The sequence below is a fragment of the Notamacropus eugenii genome, chromosome 5 (genome assembly GCF_028372415.1).
Source record: "Notamacropus eugenii isolate mMacEug1 chromosome 5, mMacEug1.pri_v2, whole genome shotgun sequence".
Taxonomy (NCBI): domain Eukaryota; kingdom Metazoa; phylum Chordata; class Mammalia; order Diprotodontia; family Macropodidae; genus Notamacropus; species Notamacropus eugenii.
The window spans coordinates 54,450,093-54,468,313 of NC_092876.1; the positions used below are offsets into that span (position 1 = coordinate 54,450,093).

The 18,221-nt window shown below is 43.4% G+C and overlaps 1 protein-coding gene and 1 long non-coding RNA gene across 8 annotated transcripts in view; one reads left to right on the top strand and one right to left on the bottom strand.

The window, feature by feature from the left end:
- LOC140504239 (uncharacterized) overlaps positions 1 to 14,041 on the bottom strand; it is an 85,618-nt gene extending 71,577 nt beyond the window's left edge. For all 4 annotated transcript variants that reach the window (XR_011967016.1, XR_011967017.1, XR_011967018.1 and 1 more), the window contains exons 1-2: positions 13,773 to 14,041; positions 9,716 to 9,838 (exon numbers count right to left, since the gene is read on the bottom strand). This is a non-coding gene — a long non-coding RNA (uncharacterized lncRNA). The remainder of the gene's footprint in view (positions 1 to 9,715; positions 9,839 to 13,772) is intronic.
- Positions 13,139 to 18,221, top strand: part of TMEM51 (transmembrane protein 51) — a 70,637-nt gene continuing 65,554 nt past the window's right edge. For 2 of the 4 annotated variants that reach the window (XM_072608939.1, XM_072608940.1), the window contains exons 1-2: positions 13,141 to 13,490; positions 15,432 to 15,576. The gene's annotated coding sequence lies outside the window, so the exon portion shown is untranslated. Of the gene's footprint in view, positions 13,491 to 15,431; positions 15,577 to 18,221 lie in introns of all 4 variants that reach the window. The other 2 variants (XM_072608941.1, XM_072608942.1) reach the window with 1 other exon arrangement.

Genomic DNA, 18,221 nt, shown 5'->3' on the forward strand with positions numbered 1-18,221 from the left:
TATAAGGCTGGACATAGAAGGAAATAGGCCTGGATTCACAATCCTGCTTTACACTTAACTGGCTAAGGGAATTTAGGCAAGCAATCTCTTTGAGCCTCAGTTTCCTCATATTTTAAAATGAAGAATTGGATTCAAAGGTAACTTTCAGTTCTAAATGGATGATCCTATGATCTTTCAACCCTAAATCTTAGCATGCTAACTCTGTTTGGTCCTGGCACAAGACAATGACATAAAGCAAAGATTTTAGAAAGATAAGATGGTTGCAAACATGTCTGGTCTTTTTAAAATAATATTTTATTTTTCCCAATTTTATGTAAAAATAATTTTTAACATTAATTTTTTAAAATCTGAATTCCAAATTCTCTCCTTCCATCTTTGAGAGGGTAAGCAATTTGACATAGGTTGTGCCTGTGCAATCGTCCAATTTTTGTTATTGTTCAGTCAATTTTTCAACTGTATCTGTGACTGTGACCCCATTTGGGGTTTTCTTGGCAGAGATACTGGAGCGGTTTGCCATTTTCTTCTCCAGTTCATTTTACAGATGAAGAAACTGAGGTCAGCAGGTTGAAGTGACTTGCTCAGGGTCACATAGCTAGTAAGTATCTTAGGCCAGATTTGAACTCAGGAAGATGAATCTTCCTGCCTCTAGGCCTAGCATTCTATGCATTATGGCACCCTCTAGCTGTTTAGAAACAATAGAGGGCCTTGAATGCCAGGAGCATGTGACAGGTAACAGGCAACCATTTGCTCAGAGAGTTTCCCTCTGGTGCCTTAAAGGCAAGACTTGTTTTTCCTTTTTGTAGTTATATCCCCAGCACCTAACTCAAGGCCTTGCAGACATTTCATAAATGCTTATTGGACTGGATCAGGTTAGATTGGATTGAGCTTCCAGTAGAGGAACTATTATTGACCCAAGCTTGACCTAGAGGTACGGCTTAAAAGAGGATGGGATGGTGGGTGTTGATGACTGATTAGAAAGCTATTGTGATACAGTAGTTGAGGCAGGTAGAAAATGGGCATGCACTCTGGAAGGGTCAGTGGAGAGAAATGAGAGGAGGGGTCCATTCAGGAGATATTGCAAAGGCAGACCCAACAAGAAATAATGGCCATTTGGGTACGAGAGCTGAGTAAGAGGGACTAATCAAACAAGGTGTTTGGGAGCGTGAGAGACTTCTGAACTAACCTTTCTAAGTCTTTGAATGGGCCAGCTTGCTCCCCCTGGTCTCTGATGGTGCCCAAACTGGCACGTTCTCCCAGTGACTAATCCCAGCCACTCAGGGTTAGGTTACGGTACCAGAAAGTGACTTGATGTTGACAATAATAGGAGTCATGCAAATGAATATTGCTCACTCTGCACTTGGAAAGCTTAGCAATGCAGCTAATGGGGATGAGGACCTGGGAATCACTGGCTGAAAAACCTCCTATTGGAGGCCTTCCCTGATTACCCTGGCCATTTCTCTGCTTCTTAAAAAACTGCTTTGTGTTCTGATATAGTTTTTTGTATTTATTTATGTCTGTATGGGTCATATGGATTCCCCTTTCCCCTTAAATAAAACCTTCTAGGGAGCAGGGAGTATTTCTTTATTGCCCTAGTATGTCCAGCAGCTAGCAGGGTGTCTCCCATATTCAGTGCTTAGAAAATGTGGATTAAATTGAGTTGAATAAGAACTAGACTTGAGAACAAAAGAGCTCATCCCAGATGGGAATGCAGGAGAGCAAAAGTGTATATAACATGTCATCCCACTCTGAATATTTCCTACCATACTGATACTGGTAAACCTAGAAGACTGGCCCCTGGTGAGTGGCAGTCTAACACAAGTTTCTGAATAATAGTTCATAAATTTATAGACTATTTGAGCTGGAAAGAATCTTCAAAGAGCCTAATCAATTTCTTCCTGATTTTACAGATGAGGAAACTGAGGCCCAAGAGAAGGGAAGTAACTTGGGATCCTAGGATTATAGACTTAAAGCTGGAAGGGACCTTCAAGGTCATCTAGTACAACCTCCTCTTCATTTTACAGATGAGGAAACTGAGACTCAAGAAAAGGGAAGTGACTCACTCTCTGACCTCATCTGTGGGGAGGGCAAGTGGATGAGACATTTGGGTGAGCAGGTGAATTAACCGATGGCTCGTTTCTAAAGTTAGGTTAAGTAAAAGCAATAAGGACCTACAGCAGATAAGACTGAAGCACTTCTTGGGACCAGGGTAAGTGTTCCTAAATTATACTGATTTTTATTGATATTAATTTAAATTATATTTTATTTTAGTTTATTTCAATAAATATGTGTGCAGGCTACATAATTCTTAGTTATGTGTGTGGGAAGTAATGCTACTTATTACTTCACCCTTTAGTGATATGGGCTGGACTTATGCTTTTTTGGTCAGGACTTATTTATGGTACATGAGAGCTGGAAAAGATCTTAAAATACAGAGTTCAAGCTGGGAAGGACCTTAGAACACAGAATGTCAGAAGAGAATAGATTGTAAGAGGTGAAAGGATCCTTGAAACTGAGCATATTGGAGCTAATGGGACCCTTGAAATATACAATGTTAAAATATAGAACACAGAATGTTAGAGAGAGAAAAGTTGAAACAGATTGTCAGAGCTAGGAGGGACCTTAAAACACAGGATAGGACTGCTGAAAGGGTCTTTACAACCTAGAATATTAGTTCTGGAAAAGTCTTACAACACTGGATGTCACATCTGGTAAGGATTTTAGAGCATAGAAAATCCGAGCTGGAAGGGGGCCTTAAATACCATCTAGTCCAGGAATTCTTAACCTGGGGTCTATGGATTTGTTTTTAAAAATACTTTGATAATCACATTTCAGTATAATTGGTTTTCTTTGTAATCCTATGTATTCGATTTTTCAAATTATGTTTATTTATTTTTAGTGTTCAACATTCACTTTTATAAGGTTTTGAGTTCTAAATTTTCATCCCTTCTTTGCCTCTCCCCTCCCCAATATGGCAGTCCTATGTATTTTAAAACATTATTCTGAGAAGGGATCCATAGGTTTCACCAGACAGCTAAAAGGTACAAAGGTAGTTAAGAATCCCACCCACTCTCAGGCTAACTCCCTTATTTTATTTTATTCCCCCCCCCCCCGCAAGGATTTATTTCTCTTCTCATGTTTTCATTGGTATTTTTTTTTTAAAATATATTTTATTTTCCCCCAATTACATGTTAAAACAATATTTTAGACTTTTTTTTGTTTTGAGTTCCAAATTCTATCCCTCCTTCCTTCCTTCCTTCCCCTTCCCCTTCTGAGAGGGTAAGCAATCAGATACAGGTTATGCATGTGCAATCATGCAGAACATTTTCATATTAGTCATTTGTACATGAAGACTCAAATAAAATAAAAGAAAGTGAAAAATAGCATGCTTCAGTCTGTATTTAGATATTATTAGATGTTTCTCTGGAGGCAGATAGTTAACTCCTTTATTTTACAGTAGATCATGAAACAAAGTGAAAGAAGGGTAATGACTTAGCCAGGGTCACACAGGCACAGCTGAGACATGAGCCCAGGTCCCTGGACTCCACCACCAAGGTTTTTCCTACCATACCTTAAAGCCTGAGGGTGTGACTGGGTGGGAGGGGAAAAGAGGGGTCTAGGAGAAAACAGAGGAAATTGGAGGGGGTAGAAAGAAGTGAGCCAAAGATAAATTGGCTTGCTTTGTAGCTGTGCCCAGGGGCCCCAGCTCTGACTGGGAATTCCTCCCGTCTCCCTCAGACTAGGCAGGGTGACTCAATTTCAGGGAAACAATTTGAAGATGATCTGTGGAGATAGAGTCGACCAGTTGGATTGGTATTGGACTGCGTAACTGGTGGGGTGAGACTCACAGCTGGAATCTTGGCATGGAAAAATACATCACTCTTTGCCTGGGGACACTGGCTCAGCTTTCATTTAGGATGTGATATCCACTCCTCCCAAATTAATCCTGAACCTGAGAATGGGCCATACTCCTTTCATTCCAAGTGACTTGTCTCCATCACTCCTGAAGAGCCTGGAAAGGTTGCCAATTCTTTGGTAAATTAGAAAGGCAGTTTGGTACGGGGAAAGAGGGGACTTGAGATTCAGATCTGACATCTGACAACCGAGTCACCCCCTACTCAATAATTCCAGTGGTTCCCTCCAGGGTGAAATGTACACTCCTCTGTTTGGGGTACTCCTTGGCAGCTTGGCTCTCTCTTCCCTCCTCACACTGTACAACTTAGTTTTTACAGGCCTTCACACCTGTGTGTTCATTACACACACATTCCTTATTGACTGTCCTCCAAGTCAAAGGTGGTCTCCCTTCTCATCCCCTGCTTCTAGCTTCCTTTAAGATTCAGTTCAAATCCCACCTTCTGCAGAAGGCCTTTTCTTTTCTTTCTCCCCTCCCTTCACACACACACACACACACACACACACACACACACACACATTCCTCCCTATGAGATTGTTGTATTGTCTTCAGTCTTTTTTTCAGTCACATCCAACTCTTCATAACCCCATTTAAGATTTTCTTGTCAGAGATCCTGGAGTGGTTTGCCATTTCCTTTTCTAGCTCATTTTACAGATGAGGAAACTGAGGCAAACAGGGTTAAGTGACTAGCCCAGGACCAGATTTGAACTCAGGAAGATAAGTCTTCCTAACTCCAGGCCAGTTCTCTATGCACTATGGCGCTACCTAGCTGTCCGTGAATTACTTTTCATTTACATCGTATGTTGCATGTACATATATGTTTGTATGTATTATCTCCTCCATTAGAATGTAAGGTCCTTGAGGGCAGTGACAATGTTTTTGCCTTTCTTTGTATCCTCAGTACTTAGTACAGTGCCTGACAGACATACAAAATAAAAACACTCAGTAAATACTTATTGACCAGCTAATCAGCTATCTGGCCATGGGTCTCAGTTTCCTCATCTGGTTAAATAAAAGAATTGGACAAAGTGGCACCTGAAATCCTTTCTAACTCTAGATCTATGGTCCAACCTAAGTTCCTGTGAGTCTAAATCATTGTTTGGCAGTTTGATGATGGGCAAAAAGACGGAGGTAGTGATTTAAATCTCAATGTTGGGGATAATTTGATTGGTTCAGATTTCCATACTAAGCTCATCAAAGGGATCTTTTTAGAGGGACCTACTAAGACATAGTCCCTTATCCTCAATGAAAAGGGAACACACCAAAAAGAAATACTGTGGCCCAGGGCACTTACTCTCCAAGTCCCATCTAGTTATTCTCAACAGGTGTCATTGCAGGCATATCTACTCTCTCCATGGGGAGATGTTATCAGAATCTTCCACATTTCATCAATAGGCTTATACCTATCTCAGAGGTTAGATCAGAACTTTTCCTCCAAGCCAAAGTCCTAAATAATGATCTAGGGCCTCCTCCCTTGGAGTTCACCAAATCCTTTTCTAATCAAGCCTCTGCATTATTGTTGTTTTAGTCATTTTCCAGTTGCATCTGACTCTTCCTGACCCCATTTGGAGTTTTCTTGACGCAGATACTGGAGTGGTTTGTCATTTCCTTCTCCAGTTCATTTTACAGATGATGACACTGAGACAAACAAGGTTAAGTGACTTGCCCAGGATCACACAACTAGTAAATGTCTGAGGCTGGATTTGAACCCAGGTCTTCCTGCTTCCAGGTCTAGCACTCTCTCTAGCTGCATTATTAGGATAAAAGTTGAAATAAAATGTAAGGCTGTAATTACATATATTTGCCTCTGAAAGAGGATTTCTACATGGACATAGGATTTGGAAGTCAGAGAGCCCTTTGAACACAAAACGTTAGAGATGGGAGGGACTTGGAACTGGGCATGTTAGACTGGGGAGGTACGTTAGTAAAGACAATGTCACTGAGAGGTATGTTAGAACCAAGGATTTCAGAGCTGAAAGAGAAAAGGCTATCAGAGCTTGGAGGGCCCTTGGAATAAGCTACATCAGCACTAGCCAGGGCCTAAGGATGTTCAGTGTCAAAGCTATGAGGGACCTTAGAACAGAAATTTCAGAGTTGGGAGGGGCCTTATAACACAGAATGCTAGATTTGGTAGGGCCTTCACAAATCAACTAGTTCAACCTCCTCATTTTGCAGATGAGCAAATGGAGGCCAAGATAGAACAAGTGACATGTCCAAGGTCACATGGTAATTAATCATTACTGGATATGGTGGGTAGCTAGGCGGCACAGCAGATAGAGTGCTGAGCCTGAAGTCAGGAAGACCTGAATTCAAATCCAGCCTCAGACGCTTATTAGCTGTATGACTCTGGACAAGTCACTTAACCCTGTCTGCCTCAGTTTCCTCATCTGTAAAATGATTCGGAAATGGCAAATCTCTCCAGTATTCTTTGCCAGGAAAACACTAGGACTTTAGCTAGACTTTGAATTCTGTTCTTTTCATGCAGAGGGACAAGGACAAGAGTAGAGGGTGCACAATAGCTGGGCAGACAGGTTACATTCTTAACTGAACACCCACCAGGAAATCCCAATCCAGTTAAAGCCCAGCCCTCATGCAGCCCAAACAGTCAAGTTTAATTAGGTCCCCGTGTCATTGTATCCGTTCAAAAGCACCACTGGAAACCTACCAAAATGTGTCAACATATGATAACTTGCATAAATTATACAACAGACTCATAACTCGTAAATTTCCTAACAGACAATCGATCTGTCTGCCTTTCTAACATCGTTTCCTATGAGCTTAGCATAGTGCCTGGCACAAAGTAGACTCTTAATAAATGCTATTGACTAACTGACCCATAAGGAAATATAGCCATTCATTCATTCATTCATTCATTCATTCATTCATTCATTCATTTATTCTTTCAATAAACACTTATTTAGCAACTATTCTGCCCTGAGTACTGCAGTTATCATGTCAGTGAGCATCTATTAAGTACTTGCCACATGCCAAGTCCTTTGCTAAGCCTAGAGATATAAAGAAAGGCAAAAAAAAAAAAAAAAAAGTGCCCATCCTCAAGGACCTGACATGCTGAGAGGAGGAGACAATGTGAATATAAATGGGTCCACACCAGATATAAAGAGAGTAGATGGTGATGAGAGAGACGCAAAGTTTAGATGAGACACAACCCTTGCCCTCATGGGCATATCAGCCATTGCTCTTACTTTCTAGTAGAGGGGAAGGGAAAATAAGATGCCAACTCACATAACTAAAATGCTAATGTTAGCTGATAATTCTTTTTAGAGATGTACACATTTTTACAGCACTTTTCAGTTTTCAAAACGCTTTTCATAAATTGTCTCATTGGATCCTCACGAGAACTCTATAAGATAAGTGCTATTATCCCCATTTGGCAGATGAGGAAACTGAGAGTCAAAGAAGACCAAGGTCACATAGCTACTAAGTGTCTGAGAAAGGACTCCATACTAGGTCCTCCTAACTCCCAGTACAGCTCTCTATCTTTTAAATTATGCTATCTGTTTGGCATATGTCTCTCATTGTACCAATGTCATGAATCCCTAATTACATGTGCCATCTAATGATGCTGCTAATTGGTTCTGATGAATTAGGACTTTGCCAAATTGTTCCAGGGGAACAATACTGTAAAAGAGAAATAAGATGAGATGGTAGGTGGGATCCTGGACTTGGAGTCAGGAAGAATTGGATCCCAGTCTCCTACCTCAGATACCCACTAGCTGGGTGATCACAGGCAACTCTTTTCATTTCTTAAAGCCTCAATTTCCTCTTTTGTAAAGTAGAGATTATTAATCTAGCATAAAGTATTTTACAGGGTTGTTGTGAGGAAAGTGTTTTAGAAATGTAGAACAAAATTGGAAAAAATAAAATACTATTAAGTGGAAAAAGAAATTAAACTTCTGTTTGATTCCTGAAAAGAAAAAAAAAGTAGACCATGTAAGCTGAGGCTTTTACAATTACCACTAGTGGGGACCCTAGGTTCTAGGATAATCCTGAGGAGGCAGGGGTTAGTACAGTAATGCCAATGGCTTGAGCCCCCACAAGTGTGTTTCTCTCCAGATTATCTGCTAAGAACCACTGAATCTGCCAGCCTTAAGTAGTTTTTAGAAAAGCACATTTGCTAAGGTGTTATAATAAGAACAATTATTTGTGTGTATGTGTGTATATAAATATATTCTCCCAAAAATCTGTGGGAGGCTATCCCAGAAATACATACATAGTCCAGGGAAAGTGAACTCAAGCTTAGAGCATGTATATGTGACCAAGGGGGTAGCTCACAGTTATTGGTTGCTCAAAATTCTCCTTTTCCATTTATGAGATGTTCAAGATCATTTGAAGCAGGCAAAATCCAGTCCCAGTGGGGTGGGGAGGAGAACCTGGCTGAGGCTGAAGCTGAGGCCTCTCTTCCCCACCTTCCAGGTGGTTCCTTCTGGGGCAGGGGGGTGTCAGCTAGAACTCTATATTCACTTCAGTTTCTGGAATTTCATCTTCCGATTAACAGCAACCACAATAATAATAGCTAGCATTTATACTGTAATTCAAGGTTTGCAAAGCACTTTACAAATATTTTCTAATTTTATCCTCACAACAATTTTACTCATCTTTCTGACTCCAGGTCCAGAATTCTATCCATTGCACCACTTAGCTGCAAATTCTCCAACCCTCTCAACTAATTGTAATATAGAATTCATAGATAATAATAACTAAGATTCATATAGTACTTACTATGTGCCAGGTACTATGCTAAGCACTTTCCAACTATTATCTCATTTGATCCTTACAACAACTTTGTGAGGTAGATGCTGATATAATCCTCATTTTACAGATGAGGAAACTGAGGCAAACAGGAATTAGTGACTTACCCAGGATCACACAGTGTCTATGGTCAGATTTGAACTCAGGTCTTCCTGACTCCAGGCCTAGTACTCTACTCACAGCGCCTTCTACAGATGATTACTAGAACATGGTGAAGATTCCTCAGGAGACCTTTTTGTACTTTTGTACTTTTGTCTTTTATATGCCAGGAGATGGACTGATTATTTTCAGTCTTCAGCTCTGAAACAATTTTATCTACAACTGAATTCCTGAGCCCCAGCGGAGTAAACAGAGTCCTCTTTGTAAGCACAAGGAAGAAAATGAACATGAATAACGAAATGAAAAGTTCTGCCTGCCCTTGTTCCCAAAATGCCACATGCTTTAAAAAAAAAAAAGGCAGCAGAGTCAAGTGAATGGGAAGAACCATTCCAGGCAATGAGAAAAGAAAGGTGATGGTATCAGTTTCACTGTGAGTTTTACCTGTACTTTGGATACATTAAAAGAAATGTATCAGTACTGTATCAGACCTGAGTTCAAATGTAGCCTCAAAGACTTACTAGCTGTGCGACCCTGGGCAAGTCACTTCACTCTGTTTGCCTCAGTTTCTTCATCTGTAAAATGAGCTGGAGAAGGAAATGACAAACCATCTTTGCCACGAAAACCCCAGATGGAGTCAGACATGACTGTAACAAATGAACAACAATAAATTTTTTTTAAAAGAATGGAAAAGAAATATGAGTTGTTAGAAATGAATGCTCAACTGAACACCTATACAAAGAGAATTTGCAGTTACAGAATGTATGTGTGTGTGTGTGTGTGTGTGTGTGTGTATGTATGTGTGTGCGTGCGTGTGTGTGTTGGGGGGGCAGTGTTATAATTTATTAATGCTTTTTTTAGGCTCAGATTAAGTATTTACTTTTTACATACTCCCCCATTCCCTTCAATCATTAACACCCCCACACCCTCCCCAATTACCTTAGTTTTTATTTTGTATCTCTTGTTTTGACATGTCTGTGTTCATGTTTTCCATTGGCAGAATGCAAAGCTCTTGATGGCAGGGGGCATGTCTCTCTTTTTGTCTTTTTCAATCTGCAGTGCCTAGAATGAACACAGTGGTATTTAATAAATGCTTGTTGAATGAAAGACTAAATGCAATCTATTTCAATTGGTTCCTTTCCAGCTATAAGGATCTATTCATAACCTTCCCGGTTCACTTTACAAGTGAGGGATTTGGGACACAAGCGGGGGAAGTGACTTATTCAAGATCCCACAGATCCTAAATAGCAGAGATAGAGTCCTAATTTTTCCCCCTTCCCCAGCTGTTAGGTGGCATGTACTTGAGCCATCTAGACGCCCTCCTTAAGGTTCCTTTCAAACGGTTACAGGCCATTCTCAGTTACAGAGTTCCCTTCCCATCCTTAGTCCTTGGAGAACAATTTCTCTCTGAGCAGGAGATCCTTGAAGCTGGTTTTGAACTTCAGAGTGTCGGTCACTTACCAGGAGGAAAGTTTAGAAATGATCCCTTTCTGAAGCAAAGCTTGAGGAAGCCCAGACTTGACAGAAGTGACTAGAAATATTCTTTTGGCTCAGCCATGGCCATGTGCTCAGTGGTTCTCAATCTTTGCAAGCCTGAGGACCTCCCTAATAGTTGTACTATTAGAAATTCATACTGAAAAAACCAACCGCTAGTGAATTCCACAATACTTAAAAAAAACTTTTTTTTTTGGTTTTTAACAGCACTGATAATGCATCTTTAAAAAATAGCCATATATGTCCAAGGCCTATTATTTAATCAGAAAGAACGCTAATTTATCATACTAAGTCATCTTGCAAAGTTGGTTGGCACCAAATAAAGATCAAAATGACAATGTTTATTGCACATATGGTATCAAGGACCCTGTGTAATAGCCTTGTAATGAACAAGAAATAACAGTTTGCATTAATGGAGCACTTTAAGGTTTTCACTCCAGTATCTTTGCCAAGGAAATCCCAAATGGGGTCCTAAGAGTTATCACATCTGAAAAAATAATGCAGCTAGGTGGTACAGTAGACAGAGTGCTGAGCCCACTGTCAGGAAGACCTGAGTTCAAACCCTGCCTCAAACACTTATTAGCTATGTGACCCTGAGCAAGTCATGTAACTTTTGTTCACCTCTGTTTCCTTCAACTGTAAAATGGGGATAATAACAGAACCTGCCTCCCAGGATTCTTGTGAGGATTGAAAGTGTTTAGCATGGTACCTGGTACATAGTAAGCCTTATATAAAGACATTTTTTTCTCTTTAAATTAAGTTTTCTTTTTTTTAATTATGAACTTAAGCAGCAACAATACATTCTTCAGTATACAAAAAGGATAGGAAAGAATATTTTGTCCAAATCTATGAACTTCCCTTGTGTAGTTTTTTTAAAACAAATATTAAATTTCATATAATAGTCAGTCAGTAGGCATCCCTTCTATGTGTCAGATACTGTGCTAGGTGCTGGACATACAAAGAAAGGTAAAAAAAAACACAAACTTTCCTGTCCTCAAGGAGCTCATGGTCTAATGATAGAGACAACATAAAAATAACTATTTAAAAATAAGATACATTCAGGATAAATCAGACATAATCAACAGAATTGTCACAAAGTAACAAAACTGCTCCACTTATCAGCTTCTCTCTTCTGTGTATTTTACTTCTTAAAGTTTCCCTGATGTTCTCTCCTCTCCTCTCCCAAATCACCAAATAACTTATTGGCTAAAGAGCTAGCCTTGAATTAATGAAGCCTTGGGTTCAAATCCTACTATTGACACATATGGCTATGTGACCCTGGGTAAGTCATTTACAGTCATTGTGCTCTTGGCAATTCTCTCAGAATATAAATTGCAGAGAAGGAGCTGATCTGCATTGTTAGAGCCTGCTTTCTCCCCTGGGAGTCCCCTAAACCAGTGAAATCTTAGTTCGAGCCCCTAGCCTTCTGTGGTAACCAATGTATACAGTTAGCTTTTAGCTTCCTGCAAAGCTCCTTTCACATGCTACCTCCCAGGGAGTCTGAGCTCCCTCCCCTCCTCCCCTCCTTATCATTTACTTTCGGTTTGCTGATTTGTGAATTGCTGCATTCCCAGATTATAAAATCCTTGAGGGATGGATAGGAGCTGCTTCTTACTACCTTTGGATCGCCAGTGACGAGTTGTGCTTAGTAGATATTTAATCAATGTTTTGTTGAAATGAGCTGAATCTTCCCCCACAGGGTGCCCCTAGCCTACCAGGCTGGTTATTCAGTCATTCTCAGTCCGGTCCAACTCTTCATGGCCCCATTTGAGGCTTTCTTGGCAAAGACAGTGGAGTGGTTTACCATTTCCTTCTCCAATTCATTTGACAACTGGACTTGACTGAAATGACTGAACAACAGTAACTACTTCCCGAGTCCAAGTTTATCCACTGTATCCATAGCTGCCTGTCAGGTAATGCTACCCTGTGAGGTAATGAGTTCCCCATCACTAAGGGTTGTCAGGCAATGACTGGATGACCACTTTGGGGGTGGGAGGAATGCTATCAATAGCCAGGAGGTCAAAACCTTGGGTCTTAACATCACCTCTCAGGAGGTGTTCAGTAGGATCTTAGATTTTAAGAGGACCACTTAAGGTATCTGGAATTCCAAACTTTCTTATTTTATAGATGAGGAAACAGAATCCCAGAGAGGGAAGAGGACTTTTATGAAGTGGAAATGGCTGTGCTGAACACTCACTCCACTGGCCCTCCTGATCCTAGAGTATCCACTAATCCACAGTAAATGTTTCTTGGATTGAATTGATGGGGCTCCTGGTTGACTAGAGTAAGACTTGGCCCAGAAGATCTAGGAGCCTCCTTCCAAATGTGTCCATTGTTTGTTCATGGTCCCAGTAAGTTACTGGGAGCCCAAATTCCAACCCTGTTTTTCTGACTTCCACGACACTGAAGCTACCGCTAAGAACTCCATCAGGACAGGAACTGGGTTTTTTACCTCCCCGTTGTATGGCCAGCAATGTCTGGCACTTAGTGGTCGCTGAATAAATGTTCATTGGGTGCGTGAGCGAGTGAGTGACGCGAGGACACTTAACACAGGAGACAAATCCAAGCAGCTGCCGAAGGATTGTTTCTAGGATGGGTGTCTCCCTTGGTAGGGAGGGTTGCCATGGACAGCCTCGGCTCTCGGGCCGCTCTGCCAGGGGTCATGCGAAGGGAGGCCTTTACCCCGGGCCACACATCATGGTCTCCACCAAGGGGAGGACCCGAAGGAAGGGTACCCCCAAGATTCAGGGTTCTTACCCTCTCCCCTGCCTCTGCCTCGCCCGTAGCAGGAGGCTCTAGGACCCTGGCAGGGTAGAGTAGAGCAGGGCTGGGCCGGGCAGGGCAGGCGGGGCGGTCTGGAGGCCCGGGGCTGCTGAAGGGGCGTGGGTCTGGGAGGAGAACGAGAGCAGACTCGTTTTACGTGCTGCTTCCTTCTTCTCCATCTCCACCCATCGATCACCTCTTTCTCTCTCTCTCCCTCTCTTGCACACTTACACATACACACGCGCTCACTCCCCGCCTTTCCCAGTCCCGTTCTCCCCTCCCCCCGCGCACCCCTGCCCGCCGCGGGAGGCGGGCCGGCGGGAAGCTGGGGGTGGCCCGCCCGGAGGGCAGCGCCGAACTCCACCAGAGGTGAAAGAGGAGGCATTTACTGTGGGGAGGAGGAGCCCTAGCCGCGAACTGACCGACTGCCAGCTCGGGGAGCGGACCGGCACCGCAGGTGAGCGCCCCGCCAGGTAGAGCCCGCGACCCCAGGGCGCGCCATCCCGCCCCCCTCTCCCTGGTCGCCTCCCCGCTACCCGCCTGCTTCCCTGGGGGTCGTAGCTTCGGGAGGGGTCTCTGGGGTTGAGCCAAGGCCAAGGTCTGGGTCTGGATCGGCCAGATCTTCCCCTCTCCCTCGTTCGGACTGGAGCTCCCCCCTCCTCATCCCAGGGCTGCGCCAGCCACGCCCCCCTCCGGGCTAGTCTGAGTCGGGGGCTTCGGAGGCCACCATCCTCCCTACCTTCATCTCCTCTGCGGGGCTGCGCCGACCACTCCCCCTACCCCGCTCTAGAGAGGTAGGGGCAATTGGGGGCGTCTCCTCCCTCGCTCAGGGGCTGCTAAGCACTCGGGGGCCTCCTTAGCCCCCCGACTTCCCATCCAGTCCCTTCGCATCCTTCCGATCGCATCCTATCCCCCTGTGGGCCTGGCCCGGGGTAGCGCTCCAGCTCTCTGCCAGCCTCTTGGCCAGGAACTTTACCCTCTGGCTGCCACTGAGGCACAGAGCACCCCCATACACACCCATCCCCCCACCTTCTCCCCGCCTTCCTAGGAGGAGGAGGCTCTGCTGGAAGGACCCGCCCCCTGATCCAGGGTCCGGCAGCTGGCTTTCGGTCCTCACCCTACTCGCTGCCCTCCCCCACCTCGGGCTGGGGATCTTCGACCTGAGCCCCTACACACACACAGCTAGCTCCACCTGCCCGGCTGTGAGTCTCCCGTCTGCTCTTGGCCTTGACGTGCTCGAGGCAGAAGTTTCTGTTCGTTTTAACTGGGCTTCCCGGGGCTAGTGAGAGAAGGCGATGAGTCCCGAGGGCTCTAGTAGTTAGTGGGGAGAGACACAAAGTGGGCTGAGTAATTGGCCAGAGGGGACTCGGAATGGCAGTCTGGGACCGAGGGGGACAGGAAGAGGCTGTTCTCCCCAGAGCGTCTCTGAAGCCAGTCAATGAACGAGCATTCACTAAGCTCCAACAGCGTGCCAGCCATTGTCCTAGGCGCTCAGGACAGAGGGACAAATTGAGACAATCCCACCTTCTGTCTTCTGGGAGTCAGAGGACCTAGGGTTGAATTCACAGCCTCGGTGACCTTGGGCAAGTCTCTTGCCAGAGAGCCTTTTGTTTTCTCAGATGAGGTTATGAAACCTCTTTCAGACTGAAATCTCTGCCCATTCCCTTGAATAACCTCACCTCTGGGTCTTGGCAACGCAGGGGGCATTGTCTGAGTGGAAACTCCCCAGGGTCTGAAGGAACTCATCCTTGCCACCCAAGGGGCCCCAGGCATTGCAAAGGTTGGCTGCATGAGGGCAGATAGGTTATGCATTAATAAAACGAAGTTTAGGGGTTGGCCCTATGCTGGCACAGTTCCTGCCCTGTAGTTTACAACCAAAGTGCTTGTAACTGTGTCCCAGGACAGGTGTTAGGCTGGCCCAAGGCCTTTGGCTCCAGCTGAATTCACAAAAACCCCTATGCTTTTGGAGAAATCATGTTTTCACAGGTGGCAGTCTTCAAAACCCTCTCAAGTGCTTCCAGTTGTAAAGGACTGGGCAGAGAGATGCTTTGCCAGCAGACTGGACTCCTCTCTGGGTCATCTCTGGCAAAGTGAATTTGGAGTCAGAGGTTCAAATCTGACTCTCCTACTAACGTAATCTTGGACAAGTTACTCTTGAGCAAAATGAGGAAATTGCCATGACCTCATCTAATTCTGTGTGTGTGAAATTCGGAGATATGTTCATTTAAGGGGATAATATTAGAACATACATTTAGAAATGAAAGACTCCTTGGAGGTCTCATCTAGCCTTTTTATTATTGTTGTTCAGTCCTGGCCAATTCTCCCTGACCTCATTTGGACTGGTTTTGGTTTTTTTTTTAGCAAAGATACTGGAGTGGTTTACCATTTCTTTCTTCAGCTTATTTTCAGGTGAGGAAACTGAGGCAAACAAGGTTAAGTGACTTGTCCAGGGTCGAGGCCAGATTTGATCTCAGGAAAAGTCTTTTTGACTCCAGACCTGGTACTCTATCTACCCAGCCACCTCATTCTTCAAAGACAGCATGGTGAGTCCTAGTCCGAAACTATGAAGGGGCTCTACACTCCTGTAGTAGTTTAGAATAACACTCACCATGCTTTGGAATTGCACTTATTATGTTAACCTAATTCCCATCAGTTTACAGCTGAAGAAACTGAGGACCAGACAGGTGGTCCTCCCCAGGGCCCTACAGGTAGTAAGTAACAGTCAGGATTTGAACTCAGGGCCTTTGACTCCAAGTTTAATGCACTTTCTGCAGTTCTACACATGGAAGAAAGGGACCTCTCTCCAAATGGTCTGAAACTCACCCTTATGAAAAAATTAAACATAGAAGCCACTTTAAGGGGAAGATATTTCTCAGTGGTCATGGCCAGAGTTAAAGAAATGGCAAAGATTCAGTCTCTGACTTTTTTAGAAAAGCATCCAAAAGTGATTCTGTGGAGTGCTGTAACCAGTTCCCAAGTGGTTGGTTTCCCTGCCCTTGGTCACTGACCTCCTCCATGCTGAACTGTCATAATTCTAATGGGTCTGCTTTCCAGTTTTATTCTTATACAAATGTGTTTAGCCCACAAGTGATTTCTTTGAAGGCTGGATCTAAGATTTTTTCAGGCCATGTGAGTCTGAGCCAAGTGAACTCTGCCTGGTTAGTTTAGTGGGTGTAGCCTCAAGTCGGAGACAGAGAAGCAGGAAGGAGGGATTTCCCACTTGACCCGTCTTTTGGACATTTTCTTCTAATAGCTTGCCAACAGTATCTTTAGTTTCCCTTTTAGTAATTCCTAAGTCTTTCAATAGTTACTTCCAGGACACCAAGAATTCTTTCACTTCTGAGACTGTTTAAAAAAAAAAAAAGGATTACATGATGTAAGATTGGGAGGGAGACCAACCGTCCAATGAACGAATTTTGGATTTGTAGTCAGAAGACCTGGGTTAGGACACTGTCATTGACTACCTTTGTGCCCTTGGGCAAGTGAGTTAACTTCCCTGGACCTCAGTTTCCTCATCTGTAAAGTGAGCGGTTGGATGAGATCAGACAACATAAAAGTTGAAGCCTGAGTGTGGCCTGCATCCCAGGTGCACTCAAACTGGATGAAAATGTGATGGGGAAATATTTAACAAAAGAAAAATCCAACAAAAGATAGTTAAATATATTTTAAAACTGTCAGTATGTGGACTAGAGGGCTCCTTCTGTACAAGATTAGGGGGCCTCGTTTCTGCTTGAGTATGATGCCAACTTAGGATCTCTGGAGGATCTCTGGAGTTCCTTGCAGCTTCACATCTGTGACTCTAAGATCCCAGTGAAAATAGGGTGGGGGTGGGGGGAGGGGGGCATTGATAAGGGTCCTACCCATCTCCAAATACCTCAGTCACATGCTTGCATTTGATTGAAGTTTCTTGAACAGAGGACAAATATTTTTCATTTCATTTCATAATCTTAAAGATTACTGGATCCCACCCAAACAAGAAACTTTCTAAGGCTGGAGGAGACTGTGTGGGACATTACAAAGAATACTTACACTGGAGTCATAAGAGCTGAATTTGAATCCTGACTTTTCCACTTTTGCCCTGTGTGACCATGGCACTACCCTCTTTGGGCTTCTGTTTTCTCATCTGGAAAAAGGGAAGGTTAGATAAGATAGCCTTTAATGTTCCTGTTTCTAGGATCCTGTGAAGTAACCAATCCATTGAAGCTCTGAAATTCTAGGATTCTGTTCTCTGGGTCTGACCTATACTAAAATGTAAATGACTGCTACTGAACCCTTTCTTGGGAGGAGAGTATGTGAAGTAGGAAAGGAGAGTTATCAAGCCCATGACAGGAGTAACAAGGAGAAGGTAAAAAAGAAAGGGATGCTGGGGATTTCCTCCATTGATCTTCACAGACCCATTGGCTCCATAATGACACATTGCTTTCAGGTTTGCCAAATGCTTTCCTTATAACCACTTGGTGAGTAGTGTAAATAGCTGCTCAATTATTATTTTTGTCCCAGTTTTTCAGATAAGGAAACTGAGGTACAGAGGTAAAGGGATTTGTCTAGTCTTGCATAGCTAGTAAATGTTGGAGCTGGGATCTATGAGGAAACATGGTACAGTGAAAGGAATTCTGGAGCTGTAGTCAGAGGATTTGGGCTCAAAATATTTACTGTGTAATATCGGGTAAGTCACTTAACCTTCCTGGTCCTCAGTTTTCTCATCTCTCAAATGATTGGGTTGAAGTAGATGAAGAGGCCTTCCTGCTCTAGATATATGACCTCTTCTTTTTGAGATGAAATGACCAATCATAGATAAACCATGGACCTGAAAAAATCAATCAACAGGCATCTCTTGAGAGTAAGAAGGACCAAGTGTATCATTTGATCCGAGAAAATATCATTTTACCACAAAATAAACATTTGCTTCCCACTATCTCTGCCTGGTGTATGGGCGCGAAGAGTGTAACGTGTCAATCAGTGTCGCTCAGTTCTTTGAGGCATTCTTAAAATATAGTCCTTATAGCAGGACAGCAGTTAGGTGGTACGGTAGATAGAGGGCCTGGAGTCAGAAAGAAATGAGTTCCAATCTAAGCTCAGAACCTTACCCTCTTTGCTTCAGTTTCCCCATGTGTGAAAAGAGCCGGAGAAGGAAATAGCAACCACTCCAGTATCTTTGCCAAGAAAACCCCAGATGGGGTCATGGAGA